This window comes from Ictidomys tridecemlineatus, chromosome 4 (genome assembly GCF_052094955.1).
Source record: "Ictidomys tridecemlineatus isolate mIctTri1 chromosome 4, mIctTri1.hap1, whole genome shotgun sequence".
Classification (NCBI taxonomy): Eukaryota; Metazoa; Chordata; class Mammalia; order Rodentia; family Sciuridae; genus Ictidomys; species Ictidomys tridecemlineatus.
This window is the reverse complement of record NC_135480.1, coordinates 22283763-22310521: the sequence shown is the minus strand read 5'-3', so window position 1 is coordinate 22310521 and position 26759 is coordinate 22283763. Positions and strand designations below refer to the sequence as shown.

General features: G+C 45.2%; 1 long non-coding RNA gene across 2 annotated transcripts in view; it reads right to left on the bottom strand.

The window, feature by feature from the left end:
* LOC144377048 (uncharacterized) overlaps positions 1 to 22359 on the bottom strand; it is a 38395-nt gene extending 16036 nt beyond the window's left edge. For both annotated transcript variants that reach the window (XR_013437608.1, XR_013437607.1), the window contains exons 1-2: positions 21797 to 22359; positions 11726 to 11884 (exon numbers count right to left, since the gene is read on the bottom strand). This is a non-coding gene — a long non-coding RNA (uncharacterized LOC144377048). The remainder of the gene's footprint in view (positions 1 to 11725; positions 11885 to 21796) is intronic.
* Between the last annotated feature and the right edge of the window lie 4400 nt (positions 22360 to 26759).

The window sequence follows — 26759 nt, the reverse complement described above, 5'->3', positions numbered from 1 at the left end:
AATAAGTTTTGTGTACAAAATGATTCTGATTGGTAGTTTTTAACATGCAAGAGTTCATTTGTGGATAGGTATATATAGCATGTATTTTTAAACACAGGTGCCCTGCTCTTTGCTTGGATTTGATATGGAGACTGGAAAAGAAACCTCCGTGTGTGTGATAATAGTTTGCAAGTTATAATGCTTAACCAATGCCACCCCATGTTCTCAGTCACCTAAGATATTGTTTTAGCCTTCCCTCAACCCCATGGTGGGCTAGAGGGGCACAACTTGGTTTTCCTGGTCTGGCTTCCAGACCAGGAAAGAGAAACATCTAATGAAGTGGAAAGCAGGAGCCGCAGAGGTGGTCTCAGTGGATGTCGGGCCAGCTGTCTTTGCTTTCTTACTTAGAGAGTGAGGTCTGTGGGCAGAGCTGCTAGAGGATAATTCACTTCCCATGTTTCTGTTGAATTAGTCAGTGACGCAGAACTCTGTATTTCTTCATTATTAAATGCATCCTCCTACCCCAGAATCTTATTTCCCTCCAGTGGCTCCATAGGATCCTTATAAGGGGGGGAATTTGAGGGAGCCACAGTTCCAAGATATTGAATTGATATTCAATAGAATGAAAGTCCCACAATAGCAGAGATTTTGCCTCTTTTGTTCACTGAGGTGTCCTCAGCACTGAGAACAGTGCTTGGCAAATTGTAGGTCTTCAGTAAATATCTGTGGAATGACTGTCATGAGATTCCACAAGGCAAAAACGAGTGGAGGCCTCCGTCTCCCCTTTGTGTTGAGTGAGAATCGCATCATGGCTGACGTCTGGTGGCCAGCTGTGTGAGTGCACTGTGGCTGCTGTCAGTCCAAGTGTTGGCAGGGTTGATTCCCCCTGGAGATTCTGAGGAAAATGCATCCCATGCCTCTTTTCTGGCTTCTGGAAGCTTTCAGAAATCCTTGGCATTCCTTGGACTGTAGACACATCACTGGTAGCTCTTCCCCATCTCTCCATGGTCTTCTATCTATACCATCTCAGAGGACATTTGTCTTTGGATTTAAGAGGTAATCTAGCACAATCTTTAGATGTTTAACTTAATTACATCTGTAAAGACCCCCCCTTCCAAATAAGTGCACATTCACAGGTTGCAGATGAACTCACTTTTTTTTTTTTTTGGTACCATTCAACCCCAACATCAGCCTCCAAGGATCCTTGCCTCCCACTATTCAAACTCTTTTGTATTCTGCTCTCCCAGGGCACAAGGTTGCTCTGTGTGACCAGCAGAATACAGCCAGCTGCCATGTCATGAGCAGCCTCATGGAGAGGACCATGTGGTAGAAACTGAAGCCATGGCTAATGGCCACACTAGGGAAGCTGGGAGCAGAGCCTGAGGTCCAGCCAAGCTGCTAGCTGGCTGCAGTCCTCGCCAACATCTCGGTTGAACTTTGAATGAGGCTCTGAGCCAGGACCTCCCAACTAAGCAGCTCCCAAATCCCAGCACACAAAAACTGAGAGAGAACACATGTTTGATAGCATAAACTACTAGGTTTTTTATGCAGCAATAGAATGTAAAACCCAGCTTTTGGTACCAGGAGCAGGACACTATCATAAAAAATATCCAGAAATGTTTGAATGGGCTGGTCGCAGTGGTGTATGCCTGTAATCCCAGCAGCTCTGGAGGCTGAGGCAGGAGGATTGTGGAGTTCAAAGCCAGTCTCAGCAACTTAGTGAGACCTGTCTCGAAATAAGATATAAAAAAGGGTTGGGGATGTAGCTCAGTGGTTAAGCGCCTCTGGGTTCAATCCTGGGTACAAAAAAAAAAAAAAAGTATGAATGCCTTTAGAAGTAAGGCAGTGGGCAGAAGCTGGAAGAACTTTGAGGGCAGTGTTAGCAAAATCTGAGTGTCCTAAAGAAGCCATTGGGAGAAGCATCATATCTTTCATGGAGGCTTCCAGTATTGGCTATAAAGAAACACAGGGATCTTATGGAAACCAGAGGAGAGGAGAGTCACATTGTGTAGTGGCAGGGAATTTAGCCATGCTGTTCAACAAAAAAAGCAAAGCCTTGATAGGTTTGAAAATTCTAAACCTCTTAAAAATTCAAAATGTTGATAATAAAAAATACCTCTGACAAAGATCTAATCCAAGGTACTAACAGTGACAGGAAAAAAAGGTCTAAAAATGAGGCCTAGGATGTGACTGTCAGATCTTTTGTTAAAACTTCAGAAAAATCGAAAAAGAGGAGGCCTGCGAATGCTCTGCACACAGACGGAAGACCCTGCTATTTTAAGGCTGTGCTGGGTGCGGGGCACAGGCCTGTTATCCCAGCTGGTAGGAAGGCTGAGGCAGGAGGATTGCAAGTTCAAGGCCAGCCTGGGAAATTTGGTGAGACCCTGTTTCGAAATAGAAAAAATTAAATGGCTGGGGATGTAGCTCAGTGGTAAAGCACCCTGGTTCAATCCCCAGTGATGAAAAGCAAAATATTTAATAAATGAAATATTAAGGTTGTGTCTCAGGCTCACTCTACCAAAGGATAGGGCTTCTAAGAAGCTCAGGGTTGTTGATAGAAAAAAAAAAAGAAAAGGATTTATCTCAATTAGACTTGTGTATGTGGTTTTTGTGTGATGGGAAAAAACCCAATAGGATTCACAGAGCTCCAAGAGATCTTTAAGAAATTTTTTTGTTTTTGTTTTTGTACTAGGACTGAACCCAGGGGCACTTAACTAATGAGCCACATCCTCAGCCCTTTTTCAATATTTTATTTAGAGACAGGGTCTTGCTCATGAACTTGCTGAGGCTGGCTATGAACTCAAAATCCTCCTGCCTTAGCCTCCCAAGCCACTGGGACTCTAGGCATGTGCCATCACGCACAGCTTCTTTAAGAAGTTTTATCAGCAGAAACATCACAGCTAGAACCGAAAGAGACAGAGAAGGTACAAAAGGAAGAGAATGATTGGGGCCTACAGATTTTTTTAAATATATATTTTTAGTTGTTGATGAACCTTTATTTTATTTATTTATTTATTTCTATGTTGTGCTGAGAATCAAACCTAGAGCCTCACACATTCTAAGCAAGCACTTTGCCTCTGAGACCCAGCCCCATCCCTGGGGCGCTCAGATTTTGACAAAGGGAAAGCAGGCTAGAGAACCACTGCTCTGCCACTGTGCTGCCTCTGGCAGGAAGGAGGGGCGACTCAGAGAGGGGATAGGTTTTGATTGGCGGCCTGCAGAAGTACTTCTTGTTTCCTTGGTGGGGCTAGGATTGAACCCAGGGGCGCACTATTGCTGTGCTACACCCTGAGCCCTTTTTCTTTTGTTTGGAGACAGGGTCTCACCAAGTTGCCCAGGGGGGACTTGAACTTGAGATCCTCCTGCCTCAGCCTTCTGAGTTACAGGGATTATAGGCATGTGCCACCATGCCCCGTGAGAATGACTTCTTGACACGAATAAGGCTGAGTATATATATATATATATATATATATATATATATATATATATATATATATATATTAGTTGTTGATAGACTTTTATTTTATTTATTTATATTTGGTAATGAGAATCAAACCCAGTGCCTCACACCTGCCAGGCAAGTGCGCTACTGCTGAGCCCAGCTCCAGCCCAAGACTGAGTCTTAATCAAGGAACCTACAACATTTGCACAATCTACACTTTATCATTTCTATGCAGAATCTACTTTGTGTCTCCCACTTTGTCCAAACAGAAGTGTGTACAGTTGTTATTTCACTATTGTATGTTGTGTGTGTAGGGAGCAAAATAACTTGTTTCTTTAGTTTATAAGTCTGCAGATTGTTAAGAAATGTATTCAAGCAGCTGTACTTGAGACCCTAGGGTCCTCCTCAATTGCTAGGTCTGATTTGGATGATGAAATTCTGGACTTCAAGCTGATGTTGTAATAGGGCACGATTTGGAGGTCCTGGGATCCAGGTGGGTGTATCTCACATGTAGCCAGTTTCAGGATGTGTCCTGATCTTCACATCTTTGTATCATCCTCTCTACCATGCACCAGTGTTGACCTATGTGATCAACACGATATGGCACAAAGTGATGAGAGACCACTTCTAAGATTAGTTTACAGAAGACACTTCAAACTTAGCATCTCTCTTCCCTCGCCCCAGTATTCTTCTCTGGCACTTAACATTCTGGATGTGTTCCAAGTTTCAGAATGGTTAACTAAGATAAGCTGATAGAGTACACACACACACACACACACACACACACACACACACATGATAACCTAAATATAGTTCTTTTGCAAATATCTAAGAATGTTGGATAAAATAAAGCAAAAATTCCATAGCATGCCACCCCCAGAGAAAAATGGGGGAGGAAAATGAGATTCTCTGCTTTTGAAACAAAGAAAGAAAGAAAGAAATAAAACCAGAAAAATAAGTACACATATGTAAACTCAAAGATGGGCCAGAGGAAAATCATCCAGAATCCAGCAAGGAAATTAAAAAAATAAAGTATGTATGCAATGATAGGAGATTTAAAGAGTAGAGTTAGAAAATCTAATCTATGTTTTATCCTAAAAGGAGAGGAAAGGGAGAGAGAGTAGGAGGTAATATTCAAAGAGATAATGGCTGAGAATTTTCCAAAATTGAAGGAAAATACCAATCTACAAATCCCAAAAGCCCAAATAACCCCCAGTAAAATAAATAGAAAGAAATCTCTACTTAGACATTTCATGGAAAAACTGCAGGGAATCATTGTAAAGGAGAAAAACCTATTAAAATCAACCAAAAAGAAGACAGATTACTTTCAAAGAAGCAGCAGTTAGACTGAGGGTTGATCCCTCAGCAGTAACAGACTGGGCCAGAAAATAGAGAGCCTTTTTTTTTTTTTGGTGCTGAGAATCAAAACCAGGACCTTGTGCAGGCTAGGCAGGCACTTTACCCCTGAGCTATACCCCCAGGCCCCAGAAAATATCTAATCACTTATTCAATGCGATGAAAGAAAGTAAATGTCAACCTAGAATTATATCCCCTGTGAAAATATTACTCAGGAACATTGAAGCAATATTCTTCCAGCAAAATAAAAAAGACAAAAAGACAGAAAAACTAAATTGTTCACTACAGTATTGTGTGTGATGGAAAAGACTGAAAGCAGCCCAGATTCCATCAATGGGGGACTGGTCCAAGGAACCATGGGACATCCACATAATGAAGGGCTGTGTAACCTTGAGGGGGAGGGGGAGGAGTTCTACATGACACTCCCGAGTGACTTCTAAGGCTTATGAAGTGCAAGAAGCATGTGCAGTATGTTGCCCTTTGTCTGAAATTGTGAGGGCACACACATACATCACACACACACACACACACACACACACACACAGACACACACCTATTTATATTCTAAAAAGGATAGGCCTGGGTTTGTGCTCAGTGGTAGAGCGCTTGCCTAGCATGTGTGAGGCACTGGGTTTGATTCTCAGCACTGCATATAAATAAATGAATAAAATAAAGATCCATCAGCATCTTAAAAGAAATGTTTAAAAAAAGATAAAGCAAATCTAGCAGCATGGTTGGAGAGTATAGTGATATAGATAGAAACTAGACATTTTAAGTAAACTTGTTTTATAAATTTGACTTTGGAACCATGTAAATCACTTGCAGAATTACAAAACAATTAAATTTCATGAGGAAGCCCAATACTACATGTAGAATAAAATGAATGAGTACAAGTGTGTATCCAGTGAGTGCCATATCAATATAGAGATGAATTATTCCAAATATTTAAAACATGGCAATTTTTCTGCATGTCCTTAGAAGAATGTACATGAGGAAATAAGAACTTCAGCATCAAATACAATGCCACCACCTTGGGCTGTTTCTTGTCACCACATTGTTGGTGCTGGTTTGAGGGTTATTGTTCTTGGAGTGTTGTATGTACAGGGTCGGATCAGGGCCAGAGCTAAGGTAAGGCAAGTGAGGTCCTTGGGACTCAGAAGTTAAGGACACATTCATGCACCTGCATTCTCCCAGGAGTGGTGACCTCCTTAAAAATTGCACAATAGGTGCTTCACCTCCCTCACCCTAATCTTGGCTCCATATACAATAAAACAAAATGAATGAATATGTCAGTGTCATTGAGTGCCACAGTTTTGGTGTGGAAGAATGACTGAGGAAATTAAATAAAAACCCGGTGATCTTAAATCTGAGTCAGAAGTATCAGTATCAATTCCTAATGTTTTTCTTCTTGTGATGTATTTTTCATAGAAATGAGAACACAGTTTCTTGTTCTGGTCACTGAAAGTCCATAAACAATGACTATCCCAGTATATAATAAGCACCCCTGGTGTCTAGATTATGGTCTTTAAGTACCAGTTACCACTAAAAGTTATTACGGATCTTTGGAGAAGTGAGCCTGGAAGGGCTTTTCTTACCAGAAAGAAGGAACTATCAGGTGGTGCTAGGTCAGTCCGGAGGTCCTAAGGGCCTCCTGGAATAAGCTCTCTCTGACCATAGACAGACAACTGGAGCATCAATAAGGATAACACTGCAGTGGGCTGAAACACACCAGATATGTTCCATCCCTTAAGTTCATAATGCTACCAAGAAAATCTCATGAATCACCTTTGGAAATACCAAGGAACTAACTATATTTGAAAATGCAAAACATAGAAAAAGAATAACTTCTTCTACTTTCCTATATAAACTGATTAGCCAACAATAGATGAGGAAAGGTCTCTTCATAGACGTGTTCCAGCTAACTAATGAGGAGGGACTGCTGGAGCTAGAGCATCATCCATTTCCAACCTCTGAATGAACAGGTTTGGGTAATGGCCATCAGCCCCTGTTTATGTCCCCTGAAGAGCTACAGACATTCAGTGCTGCTTTAAAAAAAAAACAACAACAACAACACAAAAAACCCTGGGATTTGAACTCATTAACACTTACCCACTGAGCCACATCCCCAGCCCTTTTTATTTTTTATTTTGACACAGGGTCTTGCTAAGTTGCTTAGGGCCTCCCTAAATTGCTGAGGCTGGCTTTGAACTCATGATCCTCCTGCCTCCCAAGCCATGGGATTACAGACGTGTGCCTGGCCATTCTGTCCTTCTTAATGGAAAATAGAATCTTACCTATGCAGTAGTCTTGCCAAAGACTCAAACCTGAATTTGATCAAGTCTCCAAATCCAGTGATGAATTTTTAGAAAATGTAGAAAACAGAGATTGGTGAAATAACAGGATTGGGCGTGGTCCACGAAGACCAGACTGTTCCTTCAACATGCACCAACATGCAAGAAAAAGAAGAGTGGAAGGGAAGAGCCTCAGAAACTAAAGCAACACGTTGCCCAATAACCGTACAAAGAACTTGTTTGTATCTCAGTTCAAACAAATTGTAAGAAAAAACATTAACAGGGCAGTTGGGGAAATGTGAACTCTGACGATACGGTCGATGATATAAAGGAGCGATTGCTGACATGTTTTGGATTGTATGGCTGTGTTTAAAAAGGGAGTCCTCCTCCTTTAAGGGAAGCAAATTAAAATATTTACAGGTGAAGCAAGGTGATGTCTGGGGTTTGTAAGTAGTTCAGGGTGAGGGGACGTGGGCAGGAGGCTCCAGGACACAGGCTTGCCCCTGAGTTTTTATAATTGTTGAAACCTGTTCTAGGTAGATAGGGGTTCAGTAGGCCCGTTCCTGCTGTGTTTTCATAATAAAATATCTTTTAAAAACAACGAAGGCAAAATAAAGATTTTTCAGACAAACCCCCTAAAGTCAAGAATACTCTAAAGGACTCTCAGGCAGAAGGGAAATTTCTATAGGTGATTACTGTAGGAAGGTTAGAAGTGTAACAATGAATGATGGAAAAAATGGTGATGAAGAAGTAAATCAAAGTGAATGTTGATATGTAAAATAATTATAGCACTGCCCTACGTAATCCTAAAATTATAGAATTGAAAGACTCACCACAACAAAAGCATGTAATTAGGAAATTCAATAAATGGAATTAAAGTGGTGGAAGGTCCTTGAATGTTCTAGAAAGAGGGCTTGGGCTGGGGTCCTAGCTCAGTGGTAGAGCCCTTACCTGACACATATGAGGCCCTGGGCTCGATCCTCAACACCACATAAAAATAAATAAATAAAATAAAGGTATTGTGTCCATCTACAACTTAAAACATTTTTACAAAATGAAAAAAGAGGGATTGGTATTGAGTTTCACTGGGCTCTAGTAAATTTTGGATTCATATTACGACTTCTAAGATAATAGCTTCAAGAATACAAAGAGAGGGCTGTGGTTGTAGCTCAATGGTAGAGAGCTTTCCCAGCATATATGAGGCACTGGGTTTGATCCTCAGCACCACCTAAAAATAAATAAATAAAATAAAGGTATTATGTCTATCTATAACTAAAAAATATATTTTAAAAAGAATATAAAGAGGGTATGATGTCTGATATCATTGTGGGGAAGAAATTGGATTCTACTCAGTCCCTCCAAAGACCAAAAGAAGAAAAAACATAATGTTAAAAAGAAACTATAATGGACAGACTAAACAGAAAGCACAAAATAAGGTGGCAGATCTGAAGCCAACCATGTGGGTAAATTTTAAAAATGGGTTAGTTTTAAAAGAAAACTAGATAGATGGGTTAGTTTCAAAAGATGGTCAAATTAGATTTCAAAGATCAAAATATGCTTTTTACAAGAGATGAATCTAAACTACAAAGAATGAAAAGTAGAAGAATGAAAAAATTATCCCATGTCAATACTAGGCAATAAGAATAATGGTGAAATTATATGAATATCAGACAAAGCAGATGTTGAGAGAAGAGCCCTGGTAGAGATGAAGAGGGTTATTAAAGAGCCGTGAGCATTTTGATTACCGTGAGAGTCTGCACAGTGCGTACCTTGGGGTGGGGCCAGGTGGGGCATATGGTGGCCACCCATGGTCAATTTCTTTCCTGGATAGTGATTATATGGGTGTTTGCTTTATAATTACTGAATATGGGACACACTGTACCTTTGCTTTTCTCCTCTTCTGTGTCATATTTCACAATAAAGTTTGGTTGTTGTTTGAGTGAATGAATGAGGGTGATTCTATTCCAGGAAGCTTGACATCAGACCATGAGCCCTTAATCACGTTAATTCTGTGCTTACAAATTACCTAATAATAGGTAAAGAGCTTTACACGTGTCAACTCATTTAACCCTCTGAGTGGCCCTATGAGATAGATTCTATTTCTCATCCCCATTTTACGATGGAAACTGGGACATAAACAAGTTAAGTAACTTGTTCAAGGTCAAAGAAGTAAAAAGGCACAGAGCCAGGAATGGACCCTGGAGTCCAGTTGCAGGGCACCTGTGCCTGACCGCTTTGCTGAAGGCTGTGGCATCATCATCAAGCACTCAGGATAGAGAAAAGGGGCCTTTGGGGTTGTACAGATGACAATTTTTTTTAATTTTTTTTTTTTTTTTTTTAGTTGTAGATGGACAAGTGCTTTATTTTGTTTGTTCATTTTATGTGGTGCTGGGGATCGAACCCAGGGCCTCACACATACTAGGCAAGCGTTCTACCACTGAGTTACAACCCCAGCCCCGATAATAATTTTTATTTTTACATAAATCTCTGCTATCAGATTGGAGGAAAATCCTCACTGAAGAGCTGGGAACCTGGAAGAGCAAAGACAATTCTGGAGGAAAATGGAAAGATAATCCTAAAAGATAGTAATGTTTACTAAAGCAGTGATATTTAAATACTGTGTTTTGTGGGGAAGGACTAGATGGAGCTGTGGAATAGGATTGAACCTGGAGACAGACACACACAAAGATGGGAGTGTGGACTAGATGGAGAAGCAGTACAGATCATGAGGAGAATGTGGACAATTTAACATGTCCTGCTAGGAAAAGGTGGTCTTCCCTATGACGAAGCATCACTCAGAATGGGGATTTACTTCCACTCCATGCAGTTATAAATCAAAAATCTTCTTAGAAGAAAAGGTTTGTCTCCATGACTAATCACACTGAGATAAATAAAAACAGACAAAAGACCCTCCAGATGACAAAGAGATCATATGTCATGTAAAAGGATGTGCCACAGATGGGGTGGAAATGTTTGGAACTCATAAAACTGATTGTATCCAGAATTACAAAGGCCATCTCCCAGTGAATAAGAAAAAAAGAAAGTCAATAGAGAAATGGTCACAGCCTTTGAATTGGCAATTCACAGAACTCATCAAATAAAAATGTAGGCCGTATAGACAACAGGTATCTTGTTTGTATAAGTATGTCCTGTTGATCCTGTGTTCCTGGTGTACCTAACGTCCTGGACTTCCTGCATTTTATCTCGCAGCCTTACTGATAAGAGGCTATACACTCCATAGGTATCATGCCAATTGCAATAATATGATTTTGCATCTGTCAGTTTAGCAAAAATGGATCAAGTCCAATTGTACTTGCTGGTGAGTACAAACCATCAGACATTGACTAAAGTTAACAATGTTCATGACATTATAACCCAGCAATTCTACCTCTAGTATCTATCAAGAAACCCTTTTTTTAAAAAAAAAAAAAAAAAAGAAACTTTTTTATCAGTACATAAAGATATTTGTACAAGAGCCAGGCACAGTGGTACGTGGCTATAATCCCAGCTATTCAGAATGCTAGGGCAGGAGAATTACAAGTTCAAGGTCAATGCTGGCAACTTAGTGAGATCCGATCTCAAAATTAAAAAAGCTATGAGGATATCAGTTTCTCAGTTTTGGAAGTAAAAAAAATCGAAAAGACTTCCTAGTGGATCAACCCTTTGTGGTCTGATCATATAACTGTATTGTCATAATTGCATAACAAAAAGCTAAGCAGTAGCTAAAAATGATTGAACCAGAGCTGAACATATCAACATGGCCAAGTTGCAGAGTGACTGAGGCAAACTTCAAATGGAAGCTTGGAGTAAAACTTAGATATTCAAAGTTGTAGAATGAGCTGGAACTGATTGCATTGTGTGTGTGTGGTGGTTACCTCAGAAGAAGGGAAACAGGGTAGGATAAATGAGTTTCTGGCTGAATTTCTACTCCTTTCTTCTATGAAAGAAGAAATGAATAGAAATGATTCAGATATGACTTAAGTATTTAAATCGATTTAATCTAGGTGATGGGCATAGGAGTGACTGCTTTAGAAATTTCTGTGTATTTGAAATTATTCAAAATTAAAAGCAAGAAGTGATTTTTTTAGGGAGATAAACAATCAGGTGGGTCCTCAAAGCTGGATGCCTTTCCCACTTGGGGTACTGTTAGGTGTCATCAATCTCGTGGCTCTCCTAGGGTCACTTCCAAAGTGCCTCAACCCCTCCTAGCTCCCCGGGAAGATCCGAGAGCCCTTTTGGGTTCTTCCTCCACAGCCTTCCCCCAGCTGGTGGCTGCAGTCAGGTAAGCAGGAGCAAGTCTGGGTGGGAGGCCCTTCCAGTCATGCCTAACTGTCTCAGCAGGCTCTGCAGAGGGCACGGGCCGCCAACCCAAAAGGCTGGTCTGATCTGTCCTGACCTAAACCAGGCATTAAGTACAGGAGTCCTCTCTCTTCCTAGGAGGGGCTGAGGCACTTTGGAGGTGACCCAAAGGGAGCCACAGGATTGATCACCCTAATCAGAGATGACACCCAATCGTCACTCCAAGTTGGAAGGCACTGAACTTTTAGGACCCACCTGATTATCTACCCTCATTGCTGTGTACCCATCCCCGGAACTCTTCGTCTTGCCACAATGAAGCTCTGCACCCATTGCATACAAAATGGCTCCCTTTCCCTACCTGGTGACCACCATTCTGCTTTCTGTCTCTGTGCATGTGACTGTACTAGGAACCCCATATCAAAGGAATCAGGTGAAGTTGGTTCTTTTTGTGGCTTCTTTCACTGAGAGTCGTGTCATGAAGGGTCATCAGGTTGTAGCGTGTGTCAATTTTTTCTCCCTGGGGAGGGAAAGGGAAGGTCATGGGATGAACTTGACCGAATTATATTGTTACATTGTGTACATGTACGAATATGTAACAATGAATTCCACCATCGTGCGGGATTATAATGTGCCAATAAAAAAGAACAAAAAGTTTCTCCTCGCTTTTAAAGCTGAATAATGTCCCATTGTATGGCTATTTCCCTCCATAAACACATTCTTGCCTTCCTTGGAAGGGGTAACATAGAGCATGACATAGAGCATGTTTTCAGGTGCCAGTAACTGAAGACTCAACACCAAGTGGTTAATCAGGAAGGACTGCTTATAGTCTCATATCACCAGAAGTCTAGGGTTGGGTGGTTTGAGGGTTGATTAATCCAGGAGCTCAGAGATGTGTCTCAGGAAGCCTCCACCTTTCCAAATCTGCACCATCCCCAGGACACCGGCTTGTCCTCTTGGCCTGCCGTCTGATGGGGCCAAGATGCTTGCTGCAACTCTGAACAGGATCCTGCCCTGTGTCTCCTTTTAGGTGCAAAGAAAGTCTCAGGATCCTCCTCTCAGATATCCCTGAGCATTTCCTTGGGTGGAATTATGTACCTATGTTTTAGCTGTCTAGAAGGACCCATCACGGACCTGTCTTTAGGAAGGAGAAGGACCCACAGTGCCTGGAGACCATGGACAGGAGTGAAGAAAAAAAGTCATGGTCTTTTAGCAAGAAGGGAGGGAAGGGAAGGCCATTCCTCATCTCCTATCCTGAGTGCAGAGCCAGTGCTTGATACACAGCAGCCATTTAAAAATTATTTCTAAAATAGTGCTATAAGCCCCAAAGACAGGATATGGTTCCCTTCATCCAGATCTAAGCAGGATAGACTCTGAATTCTGGCGGCCAGGAATATGTTACTATGTGGGTCCAGCATCATCCCTTGGGGAGGTTGATAACATGGAGGACCCCTAGGACCGCCCATCTCCCAGTCAGTGATCCTGTGCCCACCCAAATACTGGATAATGAAGAGAGAAATGCAACCTTCCAATTCACTGAATTAAAAATTAAAACATAAAAAGGAAAATGAGCTATCATTTCTTATCTGCCACATTGGCAGAGATGGCGCAGCTTGTTGGTACTAGGATTGGCAAGGGGTTGGGAAAGTGAGCAGTTTCCTTCACTCAGAGAGTTGGCATCAGTTCAGACTTAGGAGAAGGTGCTTTGATGAAAATCCTCCAAGATAATATTTTGGAAAGAATGATGACTCTTTCAAAAAAATGTGTGAGTGAGCCTTTGGCTCCCAGCTGTTCTCCTGTGTGGGAGCTGCCACAAGGCTGTGGGAAGGTGGACATGCAGGTGTCTGGCAGTGCTGTGGCATCAAAAAACAAGAATCATTTGAAATGTCCATGAAGGGTGTGGCTGGCAAGGTCCATCGCAGAGCAACTTTACGTGGAGAAATTTGACGCCATTAAGAAAACTAAGCAGACCTGTATGTACCCAAAGCTGCTGTTGGTTTACTACTAAATGAAAATAACGAGTTTCAAAATAGCATTCATATCAAGACATAATCTTTTCTTATTTTAGCTATATTTAGGCATCATTGACAAATAAAGACTGTACGTATTTAAGGTGTACGTTTGAAATTATTATGACAATTGAGCTAATTAACACATCTACCACCTCACGTAGCTACCACGTTTTTTGTGTGAGAACACTTGACCGACTGTCTGAGCAGACCTCAGGTGTACAAGACAGCACTGACTAGAGTCACCATGTGTGTCAAGTCCCCAGAACTCATTCATGTCATAACTGAAAGTTCGTACTCTTTGACCAAGACTCAGTTTCTCTATTTGCCTTAGACTTATATGCTTTATGTTTCTGTGATGTAAATCATCCTGGATGATCTAACAAAATTTAAATGAGTATTTTCTACATTGAGCTGTATCACAACTGACCAAAGCTCCTTGGCATACACCATGAAGCATTATTTCTGGCTCATAAAGTCTAAAACAAGTGCTAATGAGCCTCTCTCCTCCAAGCAGTGACCCGGAATTCCAGTTTAATCCTGAGGCTCTGCCATGGTAAATTGGAGTGTTACAGTTCTCTAAGGAGGAGAAGGAGCAGGGAGGGTCCTCTTGTCTGTGGCTGGGCCTGGAAATGGGGCCCTTTCCCCCATGCTTATCCTCCTTGGTCAGCATGTGTCACATGGTGCTATGGTTTGGATGCCATTTGAATGTGTCCTCCAAGTGTTCATGCTTTGGAAGCCTGGTCCCCATTGTGATGATATTCAGAGGTGGTGGGATCTTTAAAAGGTGGGGCCTCGTAAGAAGTCATTAGGTCTTGCTGGGGTGCTGCTCTCAAAAAGGATTAAGTGGTTTTTATGGGACTCCGAGTTAGGTCTCGCCAGAAGGTTGCTACAAAAAGAGAAAAATTGGACAAAGACACATTAAGGAAAGTAAACTTCAGACCAATATCCCTGATGAACATGGATGCAAAAGTTCTCAATAAGATTCACTGCAAATTGATGCAGCCAATATGGAAAGTGATATGGAGATTCCTTGGATAACTGGGAATGGAACCACCATTTGACCCAGCTATCCCACTCCTTGGTCTATACCCAAAGGACTTAAAAGCAGTATACTACAGGGACACAGCCACATCAATGTTTACAGCAGAATGATTCACAATAACTAAACTGTGGAACCAACCTAGATGCCCTTCAGTAGACGAATGGATAAAGAAAATGTGGTATATATACACAATGGGCTATTACTCAGCAATAAAAAAGAATAAAATCATGGCATTTGCAAGTAAATGGATGGAATGGAGAATATAATGCTAAGTGAAGTTAGCCAATCCCCCCAAACCAAGTGCCAAATGTTTTCTCTTATATAAGGAGACTGATTCATAGTGGGGTTGGGAGGGGGATCATGGGAGGAATAGACAAACTCTACGTAGGGCAAAGGGGTGGGAGGGGAAGGGAGGAGATATGGGGGTAGAAAAGATGGTTGAATCAGATGGACATCATTACCCTAAGTACATGTAGGAAGACAAGAATGGTGCGAATATACTTTGTGTACAACCAGAGATATGAAAAATTGTACTCTATATGTGTAACATGAATTGTAATGCATTCTGCTGTCATATATAACAAATTAGAATAAAAAAAATCTGGCAAATCACATACAAAAACATACTAAAAGTATAGTGCACCACAATCAAGTGGGGTTCATCCCATGGATGCAAAGTTTGTTCAATATGGAAATCAATAAATGTAATACAGGGGCTGGAGTTGTGGCTCAGCGGTAGAGCGCTCGTCTGGCATGTGCGGGGTCCTGGGTTCAATCCTCAGCACCACTTAAAAATAAAATAAAGGTATTGTGTCCAACTACAACTAAAATAAAATATTAAAAAATAAATAAAGAAAATGTAATACACCATATCAATAGACTTAAACAAAAGAATCATATGTTCATCTCAAAAGATGCAGAAAAAGCATTTGATAAAATACAGCACCCCTTCATGTTCAAAACACTAGAAAAACTAGGGATAGCAGGTACATACTTCAACATTGTAAAAGCTATCTTTGCTAAACCCAAGGCCAATATCATTCTAAATGGAGAAAAATTGAAAGCATTCCCTCTAAAAACTGGAACAAGACAAGGATGCCCTCTTTCACCACTTCTATTCAACATCATCCTTGAAACTCTAGCCAGCACAATCAGACAGACAAAAGAAATTAAAGGGATACAAATAGGAAAAGAAGAACTCAAACTATGACTATTTGCCAATGACACGATTCTACATTTAAAAGTTCCAAAAAATTCCACCAGAAAACTTCTAGAACTAATAAGTGAATTCAGCAAAGTAGCATGATAGAAAACTAACCCCCAAATGTTAGTTAGGAAAACTAACCCATTCCCAATAGCCTCAAAAAAAAAATTTTTTTTTTTGAGAATCAATCTAACAAGAGAGGTGAAAGACCTCTACAATGAAAACTACAGAACACTAAAGAAAGAAATTGAAGAAGACCTTAGAAGATGGAAAGATCTTTCATTCTCTTGGATAGGCAGAATTAATATTGTTAAAATGGCCATATTATCAACTGTTATACAGATTTAATGCAATTCCTATTAAAATATCAATAGCATTCTTCATAAAACTAGAAAAAGCAATCATAAAATTTATTTGGAAAAAAATAAGAGACCCAGAAAAAGCAATCCTTAGCAAGAAAAATGAAGCAGGAGGCATCACAACACTAGACCTTAAACTATACTACAGAGCTATAGTAACAAAAATGGCATGGTATTGACACCAAACAGAGGAGTGGGAAGTTGTGCTCCATTTGTTTTCAATGTGTAAAAATGCACTCTATTGTCATGCATAACTAATTAGAGCCAATTAAAATAAAATGCCTTCCTGGATCTTGCCCCGTGCTCGAGCTTTCTGTCGTGCTCTGTGGTCTCTTCCTCTCACGTGCACCCCCACCACTGTAACACTGTTCTCCTTGGGGCCTCACCAGAGCTGAGCAGAGGCCCAGCCTGATACTGGACCTCCAGAACTGCAATCTAAACACTTCTCCTTCTAAGAGCCCCAGCCTCAGGCATTTCGTTTTAGTTATAGAAAACAGACTAAGACACATGGCCACACTAGATAACAGAAAGGCTGGAGAGAGGGCGAGGGTGTTTCCAGGGAGACCAGGAAGAGGTTCTGGTGAGCACGTTACAGTGTCTCACTGTCACTTCTGTAGTGTTTGAATATCTTATAGAGAATCTTTAAAGAATACATGTGAATTAGTTGGGTAAATAATCCTCATGCTGGGTCTTTCTTTTTTTAATATTTTATTTTTTAGTTAGAGGTGGACACAGTATCCTTATTTTATTTTTATGTGGTGCTGAGGATCGAACCCAGTGCCTCATGCGTGGTCGGCGAGCACTCTACCTGTGAGCCACAACCCCAGCCCATGCTGGGTCTTTCTGACCTCGTCAGGGAGAGTGGTCCCGTAAGTGGACATGGTCTCTGGAAATGCTGTATCTCCCACTGTGATAGGCCATTCCTTGCCTTTGATTCCCTGTCTGAGACATTTTTGGATGGGGCTAAATCAATGTCTCACTTCCTGTGTGAAGGTAAAAGCCAGACCCTGGATTTTGATGACCTCGTGAACTCACTGCTTCTCTGAATGTGGTGCGCAGAAGACTGTCCCCCAAAGACATCCTCTTCTCCCCCACCTCCATGAATAACGTGTCATGTTACATAACAAGGGGGATTAAGGCTGCAGGTGGAATGAAGGCTGTTAATCTGGTAGCCTTAAACTGGGAGACTATCTGGAATTATCTGGATTATCAGGGTGCCCAATATAATCCCGATGATCTTTCTGTGGGGATGAGGAGGATAGAAGAATGAGAACCAAAGAGGTGGCCAGGTGGGAAGGACTGGGCTGGCCCCTGCTGACCCTGAAGATGGTGGGAGGGGCCGTGAGCCCAGGAATGCAGGCAGCCTCTAGAAGCAGAAAAGGAAGGGGAATGGATTTCCCTTAGAGGAACCAGAAGGGAGCACCATTCATCCAGCACCTTGATTTCAGCCCAGTGAGAACTATTTTAGACTTCTGATCTCCTTCTGAACTTGAAACTAATACATTTGTGGTTATTTGTTACAATAGCGATAAAATAAGGTAATTAACATCTTAGGAACCCGCTGAGTGGGTTTCAGAGTGCTCTCTCTCTCTCTCTCTCTCTCTCTCCTCTCTCTCTCTGAATCTAACAGTACTCTCTAATGCTGGAGTCGGGTGGACTTAGGTTTGAACCCTGACCTTACTTCACACCAGTTGTGTGACCTTTGCAAGTCACCTCATCTCTCTGAGTCTCAGTTCCCTCCTCTTCAAGATGGTTAGGACCATGTGGGTCTCAGATGACATCATTTTGTACAACACTTAGGATGTGCTCCAGATATAACGGCAACTAACAATGGACACAGTGTCACCAGGTAGGAAAAGTATTTCCTTTGTCTCTTGGAGGTGAAGACCAGCTCAAGTTGGTGAAGTCCTGTCCTTGGACCATTGTTTTATCTGACATTTTTGTAAGATGCTCTTAGAAGATAATTAAAGACAGAAGCCTTAACCTATGATAAGTGGTTGACAGATGGCTGCAGGATCAATAAAGAGACCCTAGTAAGGTGGGGGGATCAAGGAACCCAGAAGCTCCGTCCTCAGCCTCCCCATTGCCAAGGCCCCATTGGCCCCCACCCACAGGTGGATCCCATTACGACCCGGAGAAGGGAGGCACCTTCTCCCAGAGCTGCATCCTTTTGAAGTGGGGAGACTTGTTTTCCTCCCCTTGCTTGAGACGGTGCTCAGTGGGGTTGATGAGACACCTCATCTCCTTGATGCTTCAAACCCCGGATGAAATGGGTGGGATTGCTTGGTAGAGAGGTGGGGCTTTAACCAATAAAAGGGAAGGCTGCTCCTCTCCCAGTTGTGTCCTGCACGTTCTCCAGGGTCAACTGGCCTGGTAAGGAGTTCTCATTCCTTTAGTGGTCAGCCCAACTCTGCGTGGGAGAAACTAGGATTGGGGATTTAAGGGGGAAGACTGTTATTGATTATTGTTGTTATTATTTCTGGGTAAAAAAAGGTTCTGATTGTTTTTCTTTAAGTCTGAGTAAGGGACCAAGGAGAGACAGACCCTCAGGGCAGGTTCAAGGTGGCCTATGTCTGGCCAAAGTAAGATTGCTCATGGTTTCTATTCCTCCAAAACCTGACCCGGATCAATGCTTGATGAGATATATTCCTATCTGCATGACAGCTAGGGATGGATGCCCTCTTTTTTGCAGAGATCCTGGTCTTTAACTATAAGCTAAAGGCTACAACCAGGGGCTGGGGATGTGGCTCAAGCGGTAGTGCGCTTGCCTGGCATGCATGCGGCCTGGGTTCAATCCTCAGCACCACATACAAACAAAGATATTGTGTCCGCCGAAAACTAAAAAAATAAATATTAAAAAAAATTCTCTCTCTCTCTCTCTCTCTCTCTCTCCCTCTCTCTCTCTCTCTCTCTCTCTCTCTCTCTCTCTCTCTCTCTCTCCTCTCTCATTCTCTCTTTAAAAAAATAAAATAAAATAAAAATAAAGGCTACAACCATCCAGAGAGGCCTTAGACCACCTGAGGCACCTTATGTTTGATTTCCATATCAACATTTTTCAGAGTATTCTCACTATTGCCTGAAAGGTGAGTTATGCCAAGTTGTGGCCATCCCTCTTGGATGTCATTTCTTTAAAATGTGTGTGCTTTGTTTCTAAGTATAAGTGAGGTGTTTGCTTATGGAAAATATGAGAAATACGAGAAAAATCATAGCAAGAACAAAAAAATCACCCATGTGTCTCTCCTGGTAATATTTTGCTGTTTTTCTCCTTCCATTTTTTCTTTGATGCACATAATTTTGTCAGCGTGTGGCACATGTGTTATTTTTTGAGATTTCTTTAGTTATAATTATTCTGTTACTGGAGGTAGGTCTCTTATTGTCTGTCTCTAGAATCAGTAGAATGCAGCATGTCCCAGGTGGTTTTGGGGGTGGGGGTGACACTTGCATGGGATCTACTCCATGACTTGTGGATCAAGAGAAATGGGGAGCGAGGAAGGCAATGGGGGTTGGCATGGTTCCTGATTATATGCCTGTTTCAAAATTTCCAACACTACAGATGTTTGAGACTTCATGTAAAAGTTTTCTATAATCCTAAACCTCAAAAATAACTTACAACTGACAGAAGCAGAGGCAAATATATTCCCAGTAACCTGGGAGGCTGAGGCAGGAGGATTGCAAGTTTGAGGCCAGCCTCAGCAACTTAGGAGACCCTTAGCAAATTAGCAAGACCCTGTCTCAAAATAAAAAGAACTGGGAATGTAGCTCAGTGACAAAGCACCCCTGGATGTTTTTCAGTCGAAAAAATTAAAAGAAGAAAAAGAACTACCACTTCTTGCTGTTATTTCCAGATTTATCTATACAATTACAAAAATTTACAAGGACACATGAAAGTGTTATTTAATCAGCAATAGAATCTTACTGTTTATAGAACTGTGCAACTGCTTTTTTCCACTCATAATCAATCTCAGTATTCTCTTCCCCGAAGCTCATGTAAATCTCCTGTTCTCCTTAATTGCCTAGTATTCTCTTATTTGGATATACCACGATTTCTTTATCTGATTCCCTATCAATCATCATTTGAGCTGCTTTAATTTTTTCTTTGCCCAATGGCGTAATGAATATTCTCGCCGCTGACTCTTCTTGCCCAAGTGTGGGACTCCTACAGGAGAAATCCTGACAAGTGATCTGTGAATTTGAGTAAAAGCGACCAGCTGCTCTGCTGAAAGATTGGAGCAATTTACGTTTTCATCAGCTGCCCGTTCTTGCTGCTTCCTTATCACCCCAGGATATCACCAATCTTTAAAAAATATTGCCGGCAGAAAGACAAATACTGTGTGCTATCATTTATATGGAAAGCTAAAATGTTGATCTCATGGCAGGTGGAGGCTAGAGTAGTGGTGTGCAGGGGCTGAGGGTGTGGGAGGGGACGAGAGAAGGCCGCTGCCAGGTGGGGGGCACAGTGGGTTGCAGGAGTGGCTTCCAGTGTTGGTGAGCACAGTAAGTAACCGAGGTTGGCAACAGGTCATTGAATGTTTCCAAATAGCTGTTGGTGGTGGTGGGGCTTTTGAATGTTCCTAACATGAAAGAGTGACAAATGTCTGAGGTGATAAATATGCCATTTCACATTTTAGACATGTATTGAAGTGTCACACTAGACCTACCCCTAAATATGTACAATTACTTAAGATGAAAAAAAATAGCTGAGTGCAGTGGTGCTTGCCTTTAATTCTAGTGACTCCGGAGGCTGAGGCAGGAGGATTCCGAGTTTGAAGCCAGCCTGGGCAACAGAGGGAGACCCTATCTCAAAATAAAAAGGGCTGGGGATATAACTCAGTGGTAAAATGCCCCTGGGTTCAATGGTTCAATCCCCTGTACAAAAAAAAATTATTTTTAAAAATAAAAATGTTGCAACTGAACAATTTTTACATGGTTGCATTATTGTGCTTTTCTTTTTTCCTTCTTTTTTGTCAGTACTGGAGATTGAACCCAGAGGTGCTCTACCACTAAGCCATATTCCCAGCCCTTTTTATTTTGCTAAATTACCGAGGCTAACCTTGAACTTATGTTCCTTCGAGCCTCAGCCTCCTGAATAGCTGGATTATGGGGTGGGAGGGCGGACATCACCTTGCCCGGTGACAGCTGGTAATAATGTTGAGTGTTTGCTAAGTGCCAGGTTTTGTGAACACTGCTTTATATGAATGATCTCATTCCATCCTTACAACATTCTTTTGTGGTTGGGGCTCTTATTAACGTCCTCATTTAAGCGGTGAAGAGATTGAGGCCACGCACTTGTCACGTGGCTGGCAGAAGGCGAAGTCAGAATTGGAGCCCAGGCCTCACTGCGTGTCCTCTGTCCCTGGACATCCAACATGTCATTGGTATAGGAACCCCTGGAAGCAAACCTGAGGGGAGAATTTTCATGCAATGTATTTAGGGTGTGATTTCAGGAGGCGGCGAGGGGAGGAGAAAGGAGCGAGGGCAGGAAAACAGTGTGGGTTGCACTCCCGAGCAGGTCACCTTGGTGGGAGGTGGACTCAGTCCACCTGGGGACCTCTGGGAGCCTGGTAGCAGATGCCTCCCTGGAGTCCCACATGGGGGGCGTGAAGCAGGGGCATTTACCCATCAGGCTCCCGTTCCACTGTCTGAGCTCAGCTCCTAGAGAGCACTGAGTCCCTGGCACCCTGGGACCTGCCCCAGGGAACTGGACCCTGGGGCTGGAGGAGAGCCCCAGGCCTCGAGGCTGGGCTTGAAGATGCTCTCAGCTCAAAGCTGCAAGGCGGGGTGGATTGGCAGGATGTGCAGCAACAGCCACGCTTACCTTTAAAATGCCATCGAGAACACAGCAGTCGTCTTTGATCCTCGCATGTGCACGGAAAACACTCCTTCCTCCCAAGTGGCCTGGTCCACGCCCCTCCCAGTTACCGACTCCTCCTGCCCCCTGGGCCCACGGAGGACAGGACGGAGGCGGAGGCTCTTCCTCTGCTCTTCCTCTGGGGAGTTTGCCTTGGGAGGCCTGGGAGGTGGCCCGAAGCTGAGCTCTGGCCACCAAAGCTTTGCCCACGAGCTGCTCCTGGGCTGTCCTTCTTGGCAGAGTTCCCCAAGCTGGGGAGGATGTGGCCTTGGTGCCCGTGCCCAAGACTGGCTTTGGCGGAGGTTGTGAGGAAGGCCAGCTGACCCCTTCCTCGCCCCTCCGCCTGCCTCAGGCACCGTCCCCACCTCCATTTCTCCTTCTACCTCCACTGAACGTCCTCCCTGCAAAGAAGTGAAAGCCCAGAGTCTCCACCGTGGGGTCCTGTTCTGTTTGTGACTCTGAAGGCAGTGAGTGGCAAGGATCCTTTGCTGACAAAGCTTTGACAGACGTCGGTGACACACCCAGCTCCCTGGAACAGAGCGGGAGCTGTTGGTGACCTCAAGGGGGCTCCAACAACTGGCCTTCCTAACTCGCTAATTCTTAGGGTGACAGAGCCTGAGCCCCCCCAGTCTTGCCGTAGCCAGGAGCTGTGGAGCGTGGCGGGACCCTCAGCTGGCCCCTGGCCCCTTCCCTGCCTCAGGAGGCCTTCCCAGGACCACGTAACGACCCCTCTCTCACCCCAAGGCCTTCTTGACTCCTTTATCGGCTCCCTTTATTGGTGCTCGTGTGACTCTGGCCACCTGCTGAGCGTCTGGCCTGGTCCCCACCACACTGGACTTGGCATGCAGTAGCCCAAACGCTCCAACAGAAGCTCCAGGCTCCGGCTCGGCCTCAGTGGACTGGCTGGAGGATGTGGAGGGGAAGCTCCCTGTCTAGGGCCAGGTCCCCAGGGGCCAGCTGACCACCACCCAGGTCCCCTGCGTGGGCAGCCCTGGTGGCACTGTCCCATGTGGGGATCCAGAGGCAGGCCTCCACGTGGGTCAGTCAGGAAGGTGTGTGACACTGAGGAGGAAGCTCTCATTAGCCGAGGCGCTCCCCAGAGACAGCTGCTGCATGAGGGTGGGGGACAAGTCCCTGAACCTTGGAGGGGTCTGAGTGCACCCCATCCCTGGCCCCCTGCCCCCTATTTGGCTCCTTCCTCAATGGGGATGACCATACCCCCCTCTCCCAAGCTCTCGAGGCACTTGAATGGGAAAACAGGATAAGGATTTGGGTAAAAAGGCGTTTCATTGTTGAGTTTTGTTTGTTTGGTTGTGGTGGTGGTGCTGGTGATGGAGCCCAGGGCCTCACACACACTAGGCAAGTGCCCTGCCACTGAGCCACATCCTCAGCCTTTTTAATGTTATTTTGAGACAGGGTCTTGCTAAGTTGCGCGGGCTGGCCTCAGACTTGTAATTCTCCTGCCTCAGCCTGCAGCACAGCTGGGGTGACAGGCAGCACCTTCACGCCTGGCTGTGAAGAGGCTCTAGAAAAAAGGCACTTCAGGAAACACTCGATTACTTTGAATTAATTAGAGAGAAAAAGGAGGCCAAATTTTCATTAGAGAATATTATAAGCAAAAAGGAATGAACTTTGCTTTCATGTATGTATTCACCCAGAAATATTTATTGAGCATCTACTATGTGCCTAGGACAGGGGATGTGGTCCTGACTTTCATGACTGTAGGGTCTGGTTCGAGGGACAGGCAGTCTCTAGCAGTAAAAACACAAGATGCATTTGGGTGCTGGTCACTGCCAAGAGGACAGTAGAGAGAGGAAGGCACAGAGGAGGCCGACAGGAGCTGGGGAGCTGTTTCTGTGGTGAGGGACAGAGAAGGCCTCTTGAGAGCCCGCAGACCTGAGTGAGGGGAAGGAGGTGTCGTGGCCAGGACGGATGCTCAGGGCTGCGGGGCGCAAAGATAAAGCCAAGCCGAGAGTGCTGTTAGGCGGAGATCAGGAGAGTCACAGTCACTTTTCAAGGAACCCACGGAGCGATGGGAAGTCCCTTTTGTGAATCGCACGTGAACTGCTGTCCTTCAGAAGAGTCATGAGGAACCTGTGGGGACTTGGTTTGGATTCCAGCCCCTCTACCCAGTAACTGTGGCTTGGGGCAATGACCGAGCCCTCAGAGCCGCAGTTTCCTTGCTTGGGAAACTGCTAAGGCAACCTGCTGTGCGAGGCCCTGTGAGCTGAGCAGCAACACACATAAAGTCCCGTCCTGAGTCTGGCCCGAGGGAGCGAGCGGGTGACGCATGTAACGCAAGCCCTCCAGATGAGGGCTTGGTTATTTCACTATCTTCAGAACCACCTGGGCCTCTCATGCCTCTCTGTCCCTTGTTTACTTTATTTGACTTGATCCAAAGCAACTTTCACTGGTTACTGAGAGGATTTTCCTTGCTGGCCTGGAGAGGAAGCCCAGGAACGTGCCACAGGCTCAGGCCACCTCTGGGTACAAACAGAGGGGCTGAGTGTAGGTTTCACTCCACTCCATGTCAGTGGACACCAGCCCTGCAAGGCTCCGTCTCCAGGGATGCCGGACAGGACACTGCAGCCAGGCTCCGAGTCAATTAGCAGTGACCGAGAGTTAGTGACGTCCAAAAGGACATTTCTTTGTGCGTCTGGCCAAGATATTCATTTCAAAGAAGGCCCTGGCTCCTTCAGACAGCCTTCCCGTTGGCCACGTGCCTCCCCGGCCCCAGAAGGACAGAGTTGCACAATTGGTTTTCCAAGCAGAGGTAGATTCTGTCCCCTTCCTGTCACAGCCTTGCCTAACAGGGAAGCTGCTCAGACCTGGGGCCACAAGCCCTGGCTGCAGAGAGCAGGTGGTGTGCTTGGTGGGAAATGGCTGGGTGCTCCTGTGGGGCCCCCTGGCTCACGGCCACCAGAGAGGGGTGGCCCTGGGCAGGTGTGGTGCTAGGAGGGGGCATCATATCACAGTCTCTAGGTCCTCCTGGGCATCAGTGGGAGTGGGAGCGCGGGAACCTTTGGATCGGAGGGGGACGGGATGAGGACTGCCACAGCGCATCCAGCTCCCCATTTGCCACATGAGAAAACTGAGCCCCAGGAGTTTCCCGAGGAGGGCCTGAGTTCTTCCCAGCCTCTGCAGGGTCTTCCATACTGCTGGGAGCTGTCAGGAGAGGCTGGCCTCTAACACAGAATCTGGTAGAACCTGGGAGGCTACGGAAGGAGGCTGTGGAGGAGGCTGGCTTTTCCCTGGCATCCCGAGCAGAGGTGGGCAAGGGTCTTGTGCAGCACGTCACCTGCCACTCGGCCCTGTGTTCCTGGAGGCCTTGCCCAGCGCGGCTCGCCCTTTGGTCTGATGTCACACGTCTGTAATGCCATCAGAGATGCTCTGCTACGGCCTGAATGTTTGTGTCCCCTCTGAATTTGTATGTCGAAACCTAGTTCCAAGGTATAGGACGTGGGGCCTTGGGGTGGTGACTAGGTTAGGGGTGGGACCCCCATGCATGGGATCAGTGCCTTTCAGGAGCTGGAGAGAGTTCCTCCCTTCCCCCATGCCAGGACACCCGCAGGAAGGCGCCATCTGTGAACCAGAGGGCAGGCCCTCACCAGACACGGAGTCTGCCGCGCCTTGACCGAGACTGTTCAGCCTCCGGAGTGTGAGAAACAAGTTTCTGTTCTTTTTGAGCCACTTGGTCCCTGGCACTGTGTTTCGGCAGCCTGAAGGGACTCAGGCAGACTTCTCCTGCTGAGGTGCTTCTCGCCATTTATTTTAAATGTGGAGTCCCTAGCACTTCCTGGTGCAGCAGGGTGACGGGAGGCCCGCGTCCTCTCAGGGTCCCACCCCTGGGTGCTTTCTCCTTGTCTCCTGTGGGCAGCAGTGCTGCCCCTCTGCCCGCTGCGCCCAGGCTGGTTTCAAGGACACTCCGAGATCATGGGAGCAAAGTGCTCTGGGAAGGAAGTGGGCTCCGAAGTCAGAGCTGAGTCTGGTTAGTGATCTAGGTGAGGGGCCGGTGGGGCGGCGTTTCCTGGCAGGAAGCTGGCAGGCAGGGAGGGCGGGAGGAGGGAGACACGTGACCCAGAGACACGAGGCTGAGTCTCCCACTGTCTGCGTGGGCCCTTTGCAGCTGTAGGAGAGCTGTCCCTCTGGCCTCTGCCCCTACGGATTCTTTACTGGGTTCTCCATGCTGCAAAGAGGCTCAGCCCTGCCCCGAGGGCCCGGCCCAGGTGACGCCCTGGTCAGTCAGTGAGCGCCCAGCGCCTTCCTTCCTCCCGGGGTCCCCCGCAGGCCTAAGGGCCTCTCAGACTCAGCTCGGCCCACGCCCAGGGCTTCAGCCCCCCCGCCCCCCCCATCTTCAGAAGTGGCACACGGACCCACTGCAGCCACCAATGGGGCCACTCCCAGTCGTGTGGCCTTCCACACTGCCACCAGGCAGGGGACGTCCTTTCCCGTCCTGACCAGTGTCCCTCTCCACCCCACCCCCGTCACCCTCACCCAGAGCCCGCCACTCCTCCCTGCCTCCTCAGCTGCCCCTGTGGGCCTGGCCAGCCTCACAGACCTCTCCTGGGGCCTGCCCTGCCCCTCACCATGCCCCAGGCACTGTGGTGGCCTTTCTTTGGTGACAATGCCAAGCTCTTGCTCATGGAAGGGACTGTGCACCTGCTGCTGCTTCTGCCTGGAAAAGCCCTGTCCACAGGGTCCTGAGCGCTCTCCTTCTCGTTTTCTTGGCTCAGCTCAGAGAGGCCATGAAGACCCGCCCTCAGGCCGTCCTTCCCTCCACCAAGCCGCGTCCACCAAGCCGCATCCACCAAGCCGCGTCCGCCCTGCAGCTTCCAGGCCCGTGGCCGTCACCTCTTCCTTTATTTGCTCCTTGGGTGTTCGGGCCCCCCCAAGGGCAGTGCAAATTCCATCTTCAGGGCATGAACTGCCC